The following is a 15,081-nucleotide window of genomic DNA, read 5'->3' as shown; positions in this document are numbered from 1 at the left end:
CCCACTGTCTCTTGATTATCGTGGTCCTTTGTTATCATTATCGTTAATTACGTAGTCGACCTTGCTGTGATTTTGTCTCTGTGGAGACAGACTGAAGTGGAGGCTATAGCTAATACAGTATTTACCTTACATCCACTTTCAGTCAGATCATTGCCAGCCCAGCCATGGCTACACCATGACAACATCAAACAGCAGTTACATCCATGTTTATTACTTGTACCATACATCATGACCATACATTGTATATAGTCTACAGATGATGTCAAGGGGTGTCTGTGCATGTTTACATGTGTGTATGTCTGCAGAGTGAGGGGGGGGGGGGGAGACGGAAAGGATAGTACATTGTATATCAACTTGCCTGCCTTTTAGTTAACATATCCAGTTGACCGCCTCCTCCATGTAAAGGAGACTATGGAATCATGAGGTCTTTTTCCCCGTGTCAATCATTACTTGCGCATCTTCATGTAGATGTACATATCTATTAGAAGTCCAAAATTGATACAATGTATATTCATGATGGATCTTAAAAGAAGACTACTGACTTTTTGTCCCCGCCGAACGAGTTCGAGCAGGGGACAATGAAACGGCCGTACGTGTGTGTGTCCGTCTGTCCGTCTGTCCGTCCGTCTGTCTGTCCGTCCGTCCGTCCGTCTGTGCGTCCGTGTGTGATCAAAATGTTCAATTTGCTACTTCTCTGTCATTTATGAGCCAATTTTGATTCTGTTTGCTTTATATGATAGCACTACATGGGAGCTTTGAAACTTCTACACAGAATTTCAGTTTTGACCTTGACCTATATTGTACATTTTGCTTCAAAATGCTACTCCTTCGCCATTTCTAACCTGATTTCGATTCCGTTTGCTTTGTGTGATGACACTAGGTGAGGGCTTCAAAACTTCTACACAGAATTTTGACATTTGATTTCTTTGACCTTTGACCTTGATTTTCGACCTATATTGTACTTTGGCTACAAAATGCTACTCCTTCGCCATTTCTAACCCGATTTTGATTCCGTTTGCTTTATGTGATGGCACTAGGTGAGGGCTTCAAAACTTTTACACAGAATTTTGACCTTTGACTTCTTTGACCTTTGACCTTGATTTTTGACCTATATTGTACATTTTGCTACAAAATGCTACTCCTTCGCCATTTCTAACCCGATTTCGATTCCGTTTGCTTTATGTGATGGCACTAGGTGAGGGCTTCAAAACTTCTACACAGAATTTTGACCTTTGACTTCTTTGACCTTTGACCTTGATTTTTTACCTGCATTGTACATTTTGCTACAAAATGCTACTCCTTCGCCATTTCTAACCCAATTTCACTTCCGTTTGCTTTATATGATGGCACTAGGTGAGGGCTTCAAAACTTCTACACAGAATTTTGACCTTTGACTTCTTTGACCTCTGACCTTGATTTTTGACCTATATTGTACATTGGCTACAAAATGCTACTCCTTCGCCATTTTTAACCCTATTTCGATTTTGTTTGCTTTACAGTGTATGTGATCGCACTGTGTGAGGGCTTCAAAACTTCTACACAGAATTTTGACCTTTGACTTCTTTCACCTTTGATCTTGATTTTTTACCTATATTGTACATTTTGCTACTAAATGCTACTTCCGGCGGGGACATATATTACGCACCGCGTAATTTCTACTTTTCCTTGTTTTTAATATTTCTAAACTTTATCATGGCAGACCAATTGTTGGAAAGAAAAGATTTTAAAACCCTAGAAAAGCCTGCCATTATGCTTTGAAAAAATCTATAGCGAGCCGCTAGTTGAAAGCAAAAAATGCATTCATGGCAGCCTACCTCTGCCTTTGGCAAGACAACCAACCCTTGATTGCTGAAGAAACCTTACGTGAAGTACTACATATATAGGCCTACGAACATACACACACACACACACACACACACACACACATATACACACATACACACACACGATCATATTTCAAATTTTTATATGAATTCAAAATCAAATTGTTTGACTATTTCTGTTACTTCTCAACATGAATCACTTCCAAATTAATTCATTTTGTTAAAATTAGGGGTAAATTTTGGGATAAAACTTGCAGTCATACCCCAAAACGCCGCTCGCGTTGACATCCGTGATTCACACGGCGTCTACTTGAGCTACACTGAGGTTGGGATAGATGATAAAGGAATGCTATATACGCATCAGTATCTCAAAATGTATGTAAAGAATTCTGTAAAGAAAAATGCACACGTTCCTCATCACTTTTTTATCACTTTCCTTCTGGAAGTGGAAGGTTTAGACCTGCAGTCTCCATAGCTGATGTGACGAACTGTCGGTACGGTTTTTATAGGTCCGTTTTTGTAGGACTTTCTGCGGGTTTGTTCGCCGCCTTGTAGCCAAAGCAAATCGCTTTTCAGTCTTTTTTTTTTTTTTTTTTTTTGAACGCAGTATGCTCGAAGACTTGGTGGTCTTCACAAACTATATCAAACACGTAACTTTCAATGATTTTAAATAATAAATTTTCAATTTCTCGGTCAAGTTCAACAGAACTTTCGCTCTCATTGTCCTGGTCGATGGTACGGAGTGAGCAGCTGCACTGAATGGGACCACCACACTGGTCTCCTTCTTAGCCGAAAGCTGGCCGGTGTCTGGGCATCAATTCAATTCAATTTTTTCAATTCAGATGTGATTATTATACCATTTTGATCAAGAAACTTAAGAGTACGGTTGTAGACAATCCTTTCCAAAATTTTCGAAAAACAAGGAAGCACTGAAATTGGTCTGTAATTTGTCAATTCACATTTGTCATTATTCTAAACACAGGGGTTACACGAGCAATTTTCAATTTATCTGGAAAGACTCCTGATGATAAAGATAAATTGAATATATGACACAACGGTTTGCTAATTTATTTTATTGTATGTTTGATTATACGAGGACTGAAATCATCACTTCCAGAGGCTGTATTATTCCGAAAAGAGTTGACAATGCTACATATTTCTGCTTCAATGCATGTTGCATGAAAATAAATGGTATTCAAACAAGGGTTCACTAGATAACTCATAAAGTTAGAATTATTTTGTGGTATCAACTTATCAAGATTTGGACCAACCTGAGTGAAATATGAATTAAAAGCATTTGCAATTTTGTGAGAGTCTGTAGTTAGTTCACCATTACATTTCATTTGCATATCAGTAACACATTTACCACCTCTATTCAAGAGTGTATTTATGAGATTCCAAGTTGCTTTAATATTACTTTTCAGGCGCTCGCTCCTCCTGCAGTGGCGTATCTAGGGGGGGGGGGAAGGGAGGCACGTGCCCCGGGCGCCACTCCTTGGGGGCGCAAAAAACGAAAAAAAAAACGAAAAAAAAAAGAAGAAGAAAAAGAAAAAAAACGAAGAAGAAGAAAAAAGAAAAAAGAAAAGCAGAAGAAGAAGAAGAAGAAGAAGAAGAAGAAAAACTCGCCCGGAAAGGGGGGGGGGGGGGGGGGAGGGAGAATGGTGGCGGGGGGGGGGGCAGAAAACCAAATCAAACAAGATAAAAAGAAAACATGATGACGACGCGGACAAAATGACAGTGTTTATTGTGTTCACACAAGAATTCCATGTTCTGTCAGCTGAAATGCAAAAATTTTCGGCTCGCTCGCTGCGTTCGCTCGCCAAAAGTTTCACGGAGCAGCGGCTGCAATTTCTTTCGTTCTGAAGCGATCGCCAATAGGATCAAAAGAATGCACCAACGGTTTCGAACATAAAGGGGGGGGGGGGGCGCAAAAAAAATTAAGCAAGATAAGAACAAAACGTAATGATGACGAGGAAATATGCAAATTTCGGCTCACTCGCTCGTACGATTTAGAGTATTTTTTCAAGTCCACAGTTTGGTGGTATAAATCATTATCTATAAAGCCGTCACTGTTATCTTGATTAGGATTGTAAGATTAAATAAGCAAAAAATGACAAGAATTCAGTGTTTTGTAAGCTGAAATACTAAAATTTTCGGCTCGCTCGCGGCGCTCGCTTGCCAAAATTTATCCAAAAAAAAGAAAAGAAAAGAAGAAGATAAGAACAAAACGTGACGATGACGCGCACAAAATGACAATGTCTATTGTGTTCACACAGTCATGTCATTTTAAGCAGGAAAAATGTTACACGGCTGCAATTTCATTCGTTCTGAAGCGATCGCCGATTGGATCAAGAGAGGACGCCAACGGTTTCGAACATATGGGGGGGGGCGCAAAAAAAACACAAATAAAAAAAGATAAGAACAAAACGTAATGATGACGCGGAAATATGCAAATTTCGGCTAACTCGCTCGTACTAATTTAGAGTACTATATCATAAGTCCTCAGTTTGTTGGTATATATCGTTATCTATCCAAGATCGTCACTATATCTTGATTAGAATTGTAAGATTTAAAAAGCAAAAAATGGCAAGAATTCCATGTTTTGTAAGCTGAAATACAAAAATTTTCGGCTCGCTCGCTGCGCTCGCTCGCCAAAATTTATCAAAAAAAGACAGAAAAAAGAGATAAGAACAAAACGTGATGATGACGTGGAAATATACAAATTTCGGCTAACTCGCGCGTACTAATTTGGAATACATTTGAAATTCCTCATGCAATTTGTTGGTATAAATCGTTATCTATAAGGCCGTCACTATATCTTGATTGGAATTGTAAGATTTGATTAGGAAAAAATGACAATTCCATGTTTTGTTAGCCGAAATACCAAAATTTTCGGCTCGTTGGCTGCGCTCGCCAAAATTTATCAAAATTCATTACATTTAAATCACCCTCAAAAGACCCCTTTAAAGTGCTTGAAAAAGTATATCATGTGGACTTTGTTTAAAGTCCCTACCGGGATGGGGTTGGGGTTGAACACTTTTTCAGAAATTAGGGGCGCAATTTTCGCGCTTGCCCCGGGCGCCGTTTTCCCTAGATAATAATAATAATAATAATAATAATAATAATAATAATAATAATAATAATAATAAGGTCTTATTTACCCAGGGTAGCCTCTTCAGTGTTGCCACTGTTCTACCAGAGGGCCCTGCTATTATTATTACCCTAGCGTTGCCAGGTACCCATTTATACACCTGGGTCGAGAGGGACACAGTGGGTAAAACATCTTGTCCAAGGACGAAAGCACTGGGCGGGATTCGAACTCGGGTCCTCCGATCGAGAGTCGGGAGTCTTATCCACTATACCACAGCGCCCCCACATATACGCCCCCACAGATACGCCGCTGTCCTCCTGTTGTCATCAAACGTGTCCTTCTTTCATGGTTTTTGACCATGAAATTTCTTCTTTGGTTTTGTCATTTTTTCCAACTTCTCAGAGGAGTTAATGACATCTGTAGTAGACCAACAGCTGTCCGGTGTCAGTGGCAGATTCACGAAAAGGGTATTTAAAGAGCAAATTGGCCAGCTCCAGGAAGTACATCCGATTCGTATGAGCCTCTTTTAATGCTGAAAGAGATATCCGACAAGGATGTCCTTTGCCATCACTAATTATTAGTTATTTGGGCTCCTGAATAGTTTCTGTATGTCCAATTTATTTAGGCCTATCAGGAAAAAGAAAAACATTCGGCCAATGGAACTGGCAGATTATAGTATGACTTTCAACTTAAATCGTTACAGTAGGATGATGAAACTTTATTTTTTCAGATTAAAAAAAAAAATCGTTTGCTGAAATTTCAAAAGAGTTGCAATTTTTTGGTGATGTAGCAGGCCCGAAGACTGATAAAGATAAAACATTTATGACGTGGCTGGATGAACAATGTAAATACCGGAAGTTAGAAAAATTTCACCTGAAGTGGTCGAATAAACCAGTAAGATATTTAGGAAATTATATTCATCTCAATGATGATACAGCTTTGGATTTAGAATGGGGAAAAATATCCACATTGAAAAAAAAAAATCTTGACAGTTGACAAAAAGGAGCCTATATAAATATCATTTTGGATGAGTTATTGCTCTAAAAACTTTAGCTTTTAGGCAAATTACTCATATTATGATAGTGGTAGACTCGATGCCGCCTAGGTTTTTGAAGGTTTTTGGGGAAAATACAGAGAAGTACCATCATGGGATTTCAGTAAAGGTGCTGGAATAAACATGTTGAATAAACAAAAACAACTGTTAAGTTTTCGATTGAAATGGTTGGGAACTAATATGGAAAATGACGTGTTCTTACTGTGATTAATTGACTTTATTTTTCAGGGTGCATTTACGTTGTTGTTGTTGTTGAATTCTAATTATAGCAATATCATTATGAATGTTGATAAAAAACAAAATCCTAAACTTAAAAAAAAGAAAGAAATAAAGCATGGGAGCATAACTACAAAACCACAGTCCTAAATCGGATTGTTTAGCGCAACAAACTTCTGTTGTTTGATACATGTATAAGCATTAGCTATTTTATGTAGATTGGTATGACAGCGGCATAGGCCTACTTTATTTAGGAGAGCTAGTCGGAACAAATGGTTTCCGGTCCATGTAATACATCGGTCGGAGAGTAATTAAAAAAGAAGAAAATGCAAACACGGCATTTTTTCCCCTCAATTTTGATTGCATTTGCACACGTCCATATAGTCTTCTGAATTTTGATTTTAAGATATTTAAGAGTGTTTGCTAACCTCAAATGTATGTAAACTTCTATTGATTCCTTTTGGTCTGTGCATAACCAATCACTAAATACTTCACACTCATGACAAAATATGCAATCATATTTTAAAACAATATCTGAAGTTCCACCTTTATAGACAAAATCCTCCATCCAGATCATCTCTGTTCATAATCCCAGTTGCGGCTCCACTATCCCGTGACACTATTAGACCTGCCAACATTTCGGCACAGGAGCTATGGAGACTAAACCATCGACTTTCAGAAGGCAAGTGATACGAAGAGAAATGAGGTATGCATTTTTCCGTACCTTTTAAAAATTCTTTACACATTTTCCCATACTGATGAGCACCATTCCCATATCCCAACCTCAGCGCAGCCCAACCACTCGCCGTGCGAACCACGACTCTCAACACGAGAGACAGTATCAGACAATAATTTACAGAAATTTACCTCTGATTTCGCAAAATAGATCAATTTGGAAATGAGTCATGTAGAGAATTAATAGAAATAGTCGAACAATTTGATTTCATTATAAAACCTTGAATTATGATGACTATCGTTATCTATAGTACTTAAAGGTTCTTCAATAAACAAGAGCTGATTGTCTTGCCAAAGCCGGAGTTGGGATGCCGTTCATTATGCATTTTCTTTTCTTTTCTGGTCCGTTCCTCGCTATTATCATTTTTCAAAGATTTATTACGAGCTTATATTGGATTTGTTAAAAATCTGTTTTTTTCCCGACAGTTGGTCTTCCATAATAAAAAAAAAAGAATGATAAAACTATTAGAACATGTCAGTATACAGTTTTCTTCTAAGGTGCAATATGGATTCATATATCAATTTGACTACTTATAAATAAATACAATACTGATAATAACTGTTTTAAACCATGTCAATCTTTGCAGAATTAATCGTTGAGACGATAAGGAATCGAATTTTAAGTCATGCAAGTAAAAGTTCGACGAGGATGGGATTCGAACCCACGCGTGCAGAGCACAATGGATTAGCAATCCATCGCCTTAACCACTCGGCCACCTCGTCAGATGGCCTCTAGGTGGGGGCGCACTCTTTAAATTGCGTAAAGGGACTACCTCGTCACTATACGAAAGCTTTACCTGTGGTTGGTAAATAACTCTTGGTTAAATTGCAGTGATTTATATACAAGTATTGAGATACTATATGGGTGAGCCCTATAATGATACTCAAAATACACATTGCTGCCACCCCCTCTCTCTTTCTTTTATCTCTTTCTCACTCTCTCTCTCTTTGACCATTCACTTATCAGGATGAGCCACCATAGTGTTGGATGCAGCCGAGTATACATCATGTAATCTGAATAGGATATGGCGCAATCAATGTCCCTGTAATCCAAATGTATGTTGACCTCTTTTCATTCCTGTTTGTGCATAACCAAATCACTAGTACTTCATGAAAAAATATAAATCATACATTGTGCACCCTGTTAAGCCCCATAAAATCTCTTTAAAAAAATCCTCCAGACCATCCTTGTTCATATTCCAGCTGTGACTCCACCCTCCATAACACTTGACCTAAACAGTATAACACGGTTATGTGCCTTCCACCATTCATTGCTACATCAAAAAATTTGTTAGAAACATTTTGCATATGCTGTTGTAAGTGCAGGTGTAGTAGCAATGAATGGTATATAATACCAAATAAGGCATGTTACTATGTCTATTGATAGGCTCAAGTGTTACAGGGGGTGATATCGCAGCTAAGAATATGAAGAAAGGTGAATCTATAAACACAAATCTAAAAGTATAAGAGCTGATGTAATAACATATAAAGTGTGTGGCAAGAATGTATATAGAAATGTTTGTAAGTTTTGATGAACTTTCTTCACAAAATATACATGATGGACACACATGCAGTGCATGGGTCTGCAAAGGTAGCCTAGTAATGTACTGGAATTTGCGGTGAGCCCCGAAAAAAATTCAATTCAAATCTAACGGTCAATAAAAATGTACTAAATGTTACCTTCCACTTTCAATACTTTATGGGAATTTCTAAAATGATACTCTCTTCAACATACCACTGTATTTATACAACTCTTCATTTAAGGCATGCAAATGGGATTCCCTACCTTTAACAGGGTGCAGAAAAAAATTCAGGAAAATGTTTGAAAATAATGATGCGTATTCATGATTATTCAAAGGAGACTTGTGGCTGATTTTCAGACTTTAGCACTTAACATCTATAAACTGGTTAATCCTATACATTGTATACATCAGAGTTTCAGAATTTGGAGTGACTGGGATGAGGAATAAGAATGTTTTTAAAAATTCATTAAAAAATCACAAAAAAACACGAATATAATGACATGGCAGATTCACATTAGAATATAAAGATAGATAGATAGATAGATAGATAGATAGATAGATGGATGGGTATTGATTTATTTCATCAAAAGGAAGGTACACATCAGCAGCCCAAAGGCTGAATTGCGTGTCAAGTTATGGTATAATGGAATTACAACGCTATATCCAGGAATTGTGAGCCTCCTTATAATTAATGTTATCTCTTTTGTTCAGTGTAATATAGACAAATTTGTTTTTGGTTTTTCAGTGCATCTGTTTATCTGCTCAATAGTTAAGGACCACAATAATATTTTCATAAGTCTTTGCATGACACTATCGATATAATGTTTTATTATAGTATATATACAATATATATATATATATATATATATATATATATATATATATGAGGTGAAATCATCTGGAATTCCCCTTTAAGTATTCAGTAAAATGGTTATGTAGGCCTATATAGATCAAAAGGAATCAATAGAGGTCAACATACATTTGGATTACAGGGACCTTTTAGATTGCGCCATATCCTATTCAGATTACATGGTGTGTACTCGGCTGTATCCAAATGGTGGCTTTTTGAGTGCATCGAGACAAGTGAGTATATAAAAACTGTAGTCAAAGAGAGAAGGGGAGAGAGAGTGAGAGAGAGAGAGAGAGAGAGAGAGAGAGAGAGAGAGAGAAGGAGAGAGAGAGAGAGAGGGGGGGGATCGATGTTTATTTTGAGTATCATAGGGCCCACCTGTAATATCGCAATACATATATCGCAATAACCAAGTAAAGATAAACTTTGCCAACCACAGCTAGAGACCTCGTCACAGTGACGAGGTGGCCGAGTGGTTAAGGCGATGGATTGCTAATCCATTGTGCTCTGCACGCGTGGGTTCGAATCCCATCCTCGTCGAACTTTTACTTGAATGACCTAAAATTCGAGTCCCTTTGTTGTCACAACGGTATACCGTTATTCTGCAAAGATTGGCATTAACCAACTTCAATTATTGATAGTCCAAACGATATACACCCATACATCTTGCACCCTAAATGAAGACTTATGTATACTGACAGGTCTTAATATTTTTTCTTTCAGTCTTATATTAAATGGAAGAGCAATTGTAAGAAAGAAAACACTTTACAATCTGAGATAAGCTCGTATAATAAATCTTTGGAAAATGATAATAGCAAACAGTGGGGGGAAAAAAAGAAAGAAAAGAAAATGCGCATATCACGGCATCCCGACTCCGTCTTTTGGTAAGACAACCATGCAACTCTAGACTTGTTTACTGAAGAAACCTCAAGTACTATAGATAATATCACATTCAAGGTCTTATATGAATTCAAAATCAAATTGACTATTTCTGTTACTTTTCAACATGACTCATTTCCAAATTGATCTATCTTTCGAAATCAGAGGTAAAATTTTCTACGAAATTGTCATACTGTCTCTCGCGTTGAGTTGTGGTTCGCACGGCGAGTATAGTAGGGTTACACTGAGGCTTGGGTAGGCGTATAGAATCTGATGATAATCCAATGGATGGTACGCATCATCATCGCAAAATGTATGTGAAGAATCAAGAAAGTAAAGAAAATGCATAAATATACCTCATTACATTCTTCCTTTCACTTCCTTCTGAAAGTCGAATGTCTAGGTTCGCAGTCTCCATAATATCTCCTGTGCTGAAATTTTGTCGGTACGGCGCCGGGTTTTTCGAAGTTTGTAGCAAAGGCGAATTGCTTGGCGGTCTGTTTGTTTGTTGTTGTTTTTTTCGCACGAGGTTTCGTAGCTAAATCTAATGATATCATTTCCCTGTCTTTCCGTTGATTAGGAATAGCAAAAGAAGAAGAAGAAGAGAGAATCCCTTGCCAGTCCCCGCAAATGATATACAATATTGTAAAATACTACTTGGCATTTTTGACGGTGAATTGCCTACTCATAATTATGCATGCGTAAGATTCATTGCCGGGTACACACGAATGTGCCTGCATGATGTCGTCTGCTACTCGTCCTATTATGAGCGCATTACGCGCATGGGCGAGGGCAATATGAAAAGGGCTGCCGTCACGTCATGATTGGGCACATTAGCAAGTCGCGCCAAAAGGGCGCATTAAAAAAAAAGAATTATGGACTATCATTACTGTATTCTTTTCTTATTATCATTTGCACAGGTACGTGTATTAGGATTAGAAGAACATGTATATAAAAAGAGAATATCAGAACAGGTTTGCATTTAAAAATACTATAGGTCCATCCAGACACCATTTTATACACCATGGGCACTTCGGATTGCATTTGCACAGGTCCAGTCATCTGAAGCTTAGAGATTGAACTCGTTCACAAAAGATGTATATCAGCGAAACAATACCAAGTAGACTGCAGACTGAACTTGCTTTAAATTTGATTTTAAGGTAGGACGTTTGTTGCTGATATCATATCAGGGTCCGAAATACGACAATATATACCCCATTCCTAAAATATATATTTTCTTCCCATCAGTCACTCGAGTCGGAAGCACAGTTATTTGCTCCCGGCCACCCACCGAAGTGTATCGGACCGCAGTCTGTTGATTACGACTCGTGTTGGTCGACTATGAGGTCAATGTGAGACATGTCACGCGTGATCCTCATCGAACGATCTTGCCTAGTTCTCATCGCATCATCACCCAACACGTCTGACACTGACCTGATAGTAGACCAACACCAGTCGAATTAATCAGACCGATACACTTCCGTTGGTGGCCGGAAGCAGCAAACTTTGTTTCTGACAAGTGACCGATAAGACAAAATTTATATGGAACGCGGGGTATTATCCTACACAGATAAAGTTTATAGTCGTTTGTATCCCAATGGTGGCTATGAGTGCATCGAGACATGGACCTACTACACATATGGACCATGAACGGAGGTCTTTCTTTGATCCAATGTTCACCACCGCCACCTGATTATGTGTATCTTAATGAGTACATTCAGACGTTTGGACAATGACGATTGTGTAATCGTGCATCATCACTGACAAAAGAACCCAGTTTCCCTCATTTCGGTCCTATTTGGCTGAGGTGCCTTTCAGACTCGACTCAGCCTTTGAATAAACACCAATGTTGGGGAGCACCAAACCTGAAACAAGAACAAATTTTGCGTCACAAAATTGGTAATTACTGAAGCGGCCACTTGCAGCCATGCATCCCTGAATGGCAAGACAAGCATGTCGTCTGGCAGCTGTCACTGCCCATGTTTACTCTGAAACAATGTGCGACAAATGGGGAAAAATAGATTACAAATCAGTCAATCTGCTTTTGCTTTTTCTTGTAAAGTACTTGCATTTCGCAAATGAAATTGCTTTAGCGATGATTTCGCAATATACACTACAACTGCACATGCATTTTTCTTGATTTAATAGACTTATTATCTTCTGCGCGAGTAGTTTTTAGATTTTTGAGAAATCTAAAAACTACTTGCGCAGAAGATAATAACTCTCTTAAATCAAGAAAAATGCATGTGCAGTTGTAGTGTATATTGCGAAATCATTGCTAAAACAATTTCATCAAAGCGCCGTCTTGTTTTTATTTAGGCTGGCTGCCGATGGACAACACTGGATCAAAGCAGGAAAGCATGTTAAAAATGTTGTTGTGACGCTTTTGACAGAAACAGGTGCACGAACTAATTAACGAGCGATGAATGTCTATGTGTGGTAGGTCCATGATCGAGACAAGTCCAAAGAGAGAGAGAGAGAGAGAGGGGGGGGGGGGGGACGTTTATTTTGAGTATACTAGTAATCATAAGAGCCCACCTGACATTGTAAATATCATAATAAAGAGACACTTTGACAACGACAACCGTAGCCTTCGTGGTGACGAGGTGGCCGAGTGGTTAAGGCGATGGACTGCTAATCCATTGTGCTCTGCACGCGTGGGTTCGAATCCCATCCTCGTCGAACTTTTACTTGCGTGACCTAAAATTCGAGTCCCTTTATTGTCACAACGGTAGATTTAGCAAAGATCAGCAGAAATTTAAAGCAGTTGTTATCGAATACTCAGTATCAAAAGCAGGCCTTCTTTCTACTCTAGTTTCTGTTTCGTCATTTTTGTAAAAATATTTTGTCGATCCTCCCATCAACCCTTTTTATACAATATTATCCCTTGCTTTCCAAAAACAGGTAAAACCCGTTGAAACAAGCTGTATCTGGTAGTTCTGGCACACAGAGAGAGAGAGAGAAGGAGAGAGCGAGAGAGAGAAACACATACATTATATACATTCAGAAACTGATATCCTGCCAAATTAAATCGATGCAATATGAAAAAGTATGATTTTGTATTCTCGTCAACATGTCATTCAGTTTACAGTTTACACTGAAACTCCACTCCATGTTTGAGTTGATATTACCGTATTAGGCTGCGTTCACATAGAAGTATTCGGTATTCGGTATTCGGTATTCGGTATTCGCTATTCGCTATTCGCTATTCGCTATTCGCTATTCGCTATTCAGGCACCGAGTACACCATCACCCGCACCGTCAACTCACCATCCCATGCAGTGAGGATTTCTTCCTCCTACATCCCAGCAAATCTTATTAACAATTTCTAAACTGCGTCAAAATGTCAGTCTACATGCTTATTTTTGCCAAAGGGCAAGTCCAGACAAATAGTGTGATTATTTCATAAACGAGAGAAAATCGAACAAGCTCGATACCCACTTTGCTATACATGTACTTTTCGCAGCTATTCGGTATACTTTCGAATAGTGCCCTCCTATGTGAACCGGTGTGAGGAAATCCTATCGTTCGATTCAAGCTATTCGCGTGCCCTCGAAAAACGAGCCCGAATACCCGAATAGTATACTTCTATGTGAACGCAGCCTAACATTGACTAAATATAAATACTGAACATAATACTCCAAAACCAAACAAATAAATAGATAATATTTATTATAGCAATGACACTGTTTATCAAATCATGAACACGTCACTGTGACAAGACACAGAACTAGAACTTTTGTGTAAAGACAGTGATTTACTTTTTTTTCCCTTGATATTGAAGTCCGAAACGCCACCTCTCTTCAAGCGTTCATAAGAGCATACATATCTCACTTGGGGTAGAATTCTGGTATTTTTGATATTCCTGTTTAATGTTAAGGTATTTTTTTCAAATAATATGAGTTTGTATATTATTATCGTCAACGATTAACTTTGCATTTTTTCATTTATATAGAATATTGATATTGTGCTTATGTTATGATGTAAAAAGGAATGTCCTTGATTTATTATTTTGTGTTTGTTGAACTGTTATATTTTGTCATTCTGTTGCAGGGCCCCCTAGGATAACAGTGTTTAAACCACTGATGGGGCTACCCTGGGTAAAGAAAACTGAATAAATAAATAGATAAAAAATGTATTGATTTCATTCAAATCATTCATAAATCAACCCATTCTGGGTGTAACATGAACAAAAAACGGTACAAATGCGATTCAAAACACAAAAAATCTATTTGTAAATCTATACTGCAAATAATCTCTCTTCAACATAGATAACTCGATTATAAGTCATCCCTACTAACAATTTCTTCATGAGAAAGTTTTGACATGTACCAAACCTATATCACTTGAATATATTGAATCATGTAAGTCTGTAACTCCTTCTCACTTACGAGGGCATATAAAAAAACCCAAACACATTATATAAATCGAGTGAAATCATCCGTGAGAAAAAAAAAATGCTTGCGCAATCGAATCATTAGACTAATTTCCAGACCATATGCTGTACTAGTAAGCTCCAAAGAATATCAATGTCTTCTAAATAAATGAAAAAAAAAGAAGTAGCGGGTTGAGATGGCTTGTTCTGGTTGCGTTCAGTAAAAGGGGCGACTTTGTTGCAGGCCATGACTTCGTCACCATGGAAGAGAAATTTTGTGAGAGGGACTACAGATATAAAGGGTTTGTAAACCAGACTACTAGTATCAAATCACTGCCAACACCGAACCACAGAACTCTACTGTGCATGCACCGAACGCGGGACTTTTGGACTAATACAGTGCCGTATATTAAGAGAGTCTGGCCAACTCGGTTTTCGGCTTATGTGTTTTGAAGCCTGTGATTGGTCAAAAGCTGGTCCCGTGATCTACAGGCGCCATGTCGTTACCAAAGTCAATCACGCGGGCGTGAGCAGA

The 15,081-nt window shown here is 38.1% G+C and overlaps 3 non-coding genes across 3 annotated transcripts; 2 read left to right on the top strand and 1 right to left on the bottom strand.

Annotated features, from left to right (window-relative positions):
• Window positions 1-7,560: 7,560 nt before the first annotated feature.
• Trnas-gcu (transfer RNA serine (anticodon GCU)) lies at window positions 7,561-7,642 on the bottom strand. The gene has a single exon. It is a non-coding gene; the product is annotated as a tRNA-Ser (tRNA).
• Window positions 7,643-9,750: 2,108 nt separating this feature from the next.
• Trnas-gcu (transfer RNA serine (anticodon GCU)) lies at window positions 9,751-9,832 on the top strand. The gene has a single exon. It is a non-coding gene; the product is annotated as a tRNA-Ser (tRNA).
• Window positions 9,833-12,771: 2,939 nt separating this feature from the next.
• Trnas-gcu (transfer RNA serine (anticodon GCU)) lies at window positions 12,772-12,853 on the top strand. Its single transcript has one exon. It is a non-coding gene; the product is annotated as a tRNA-Ser (tRNA).
• The last annotated feature ends 2,228 nt before the right edge of the window (window positions 12,854-15,081 follow it).

Source organism: Diadema antillarum, unplaced genomic scaffold (genome assembly GCF_040938485.1).
Source record: "Diadema antillarum isolate AM-2024a unplaced genomic scaffold, OU_Dant_1.0 seq00001481_RagTag, whole genome shotgun sequence".
Taxonomy (NCBI): domain Eukaryota; kingdom Metazoa; phylum Echinodermata; class Echinoidea; order Diadematoida; family Diadematidae; genus Diadema; species Diadema antillarum.
Note: the sequence above shows the minus strand (reverse complement) of the source record. Positions and strands in the feature narration are given on the sequence as shown.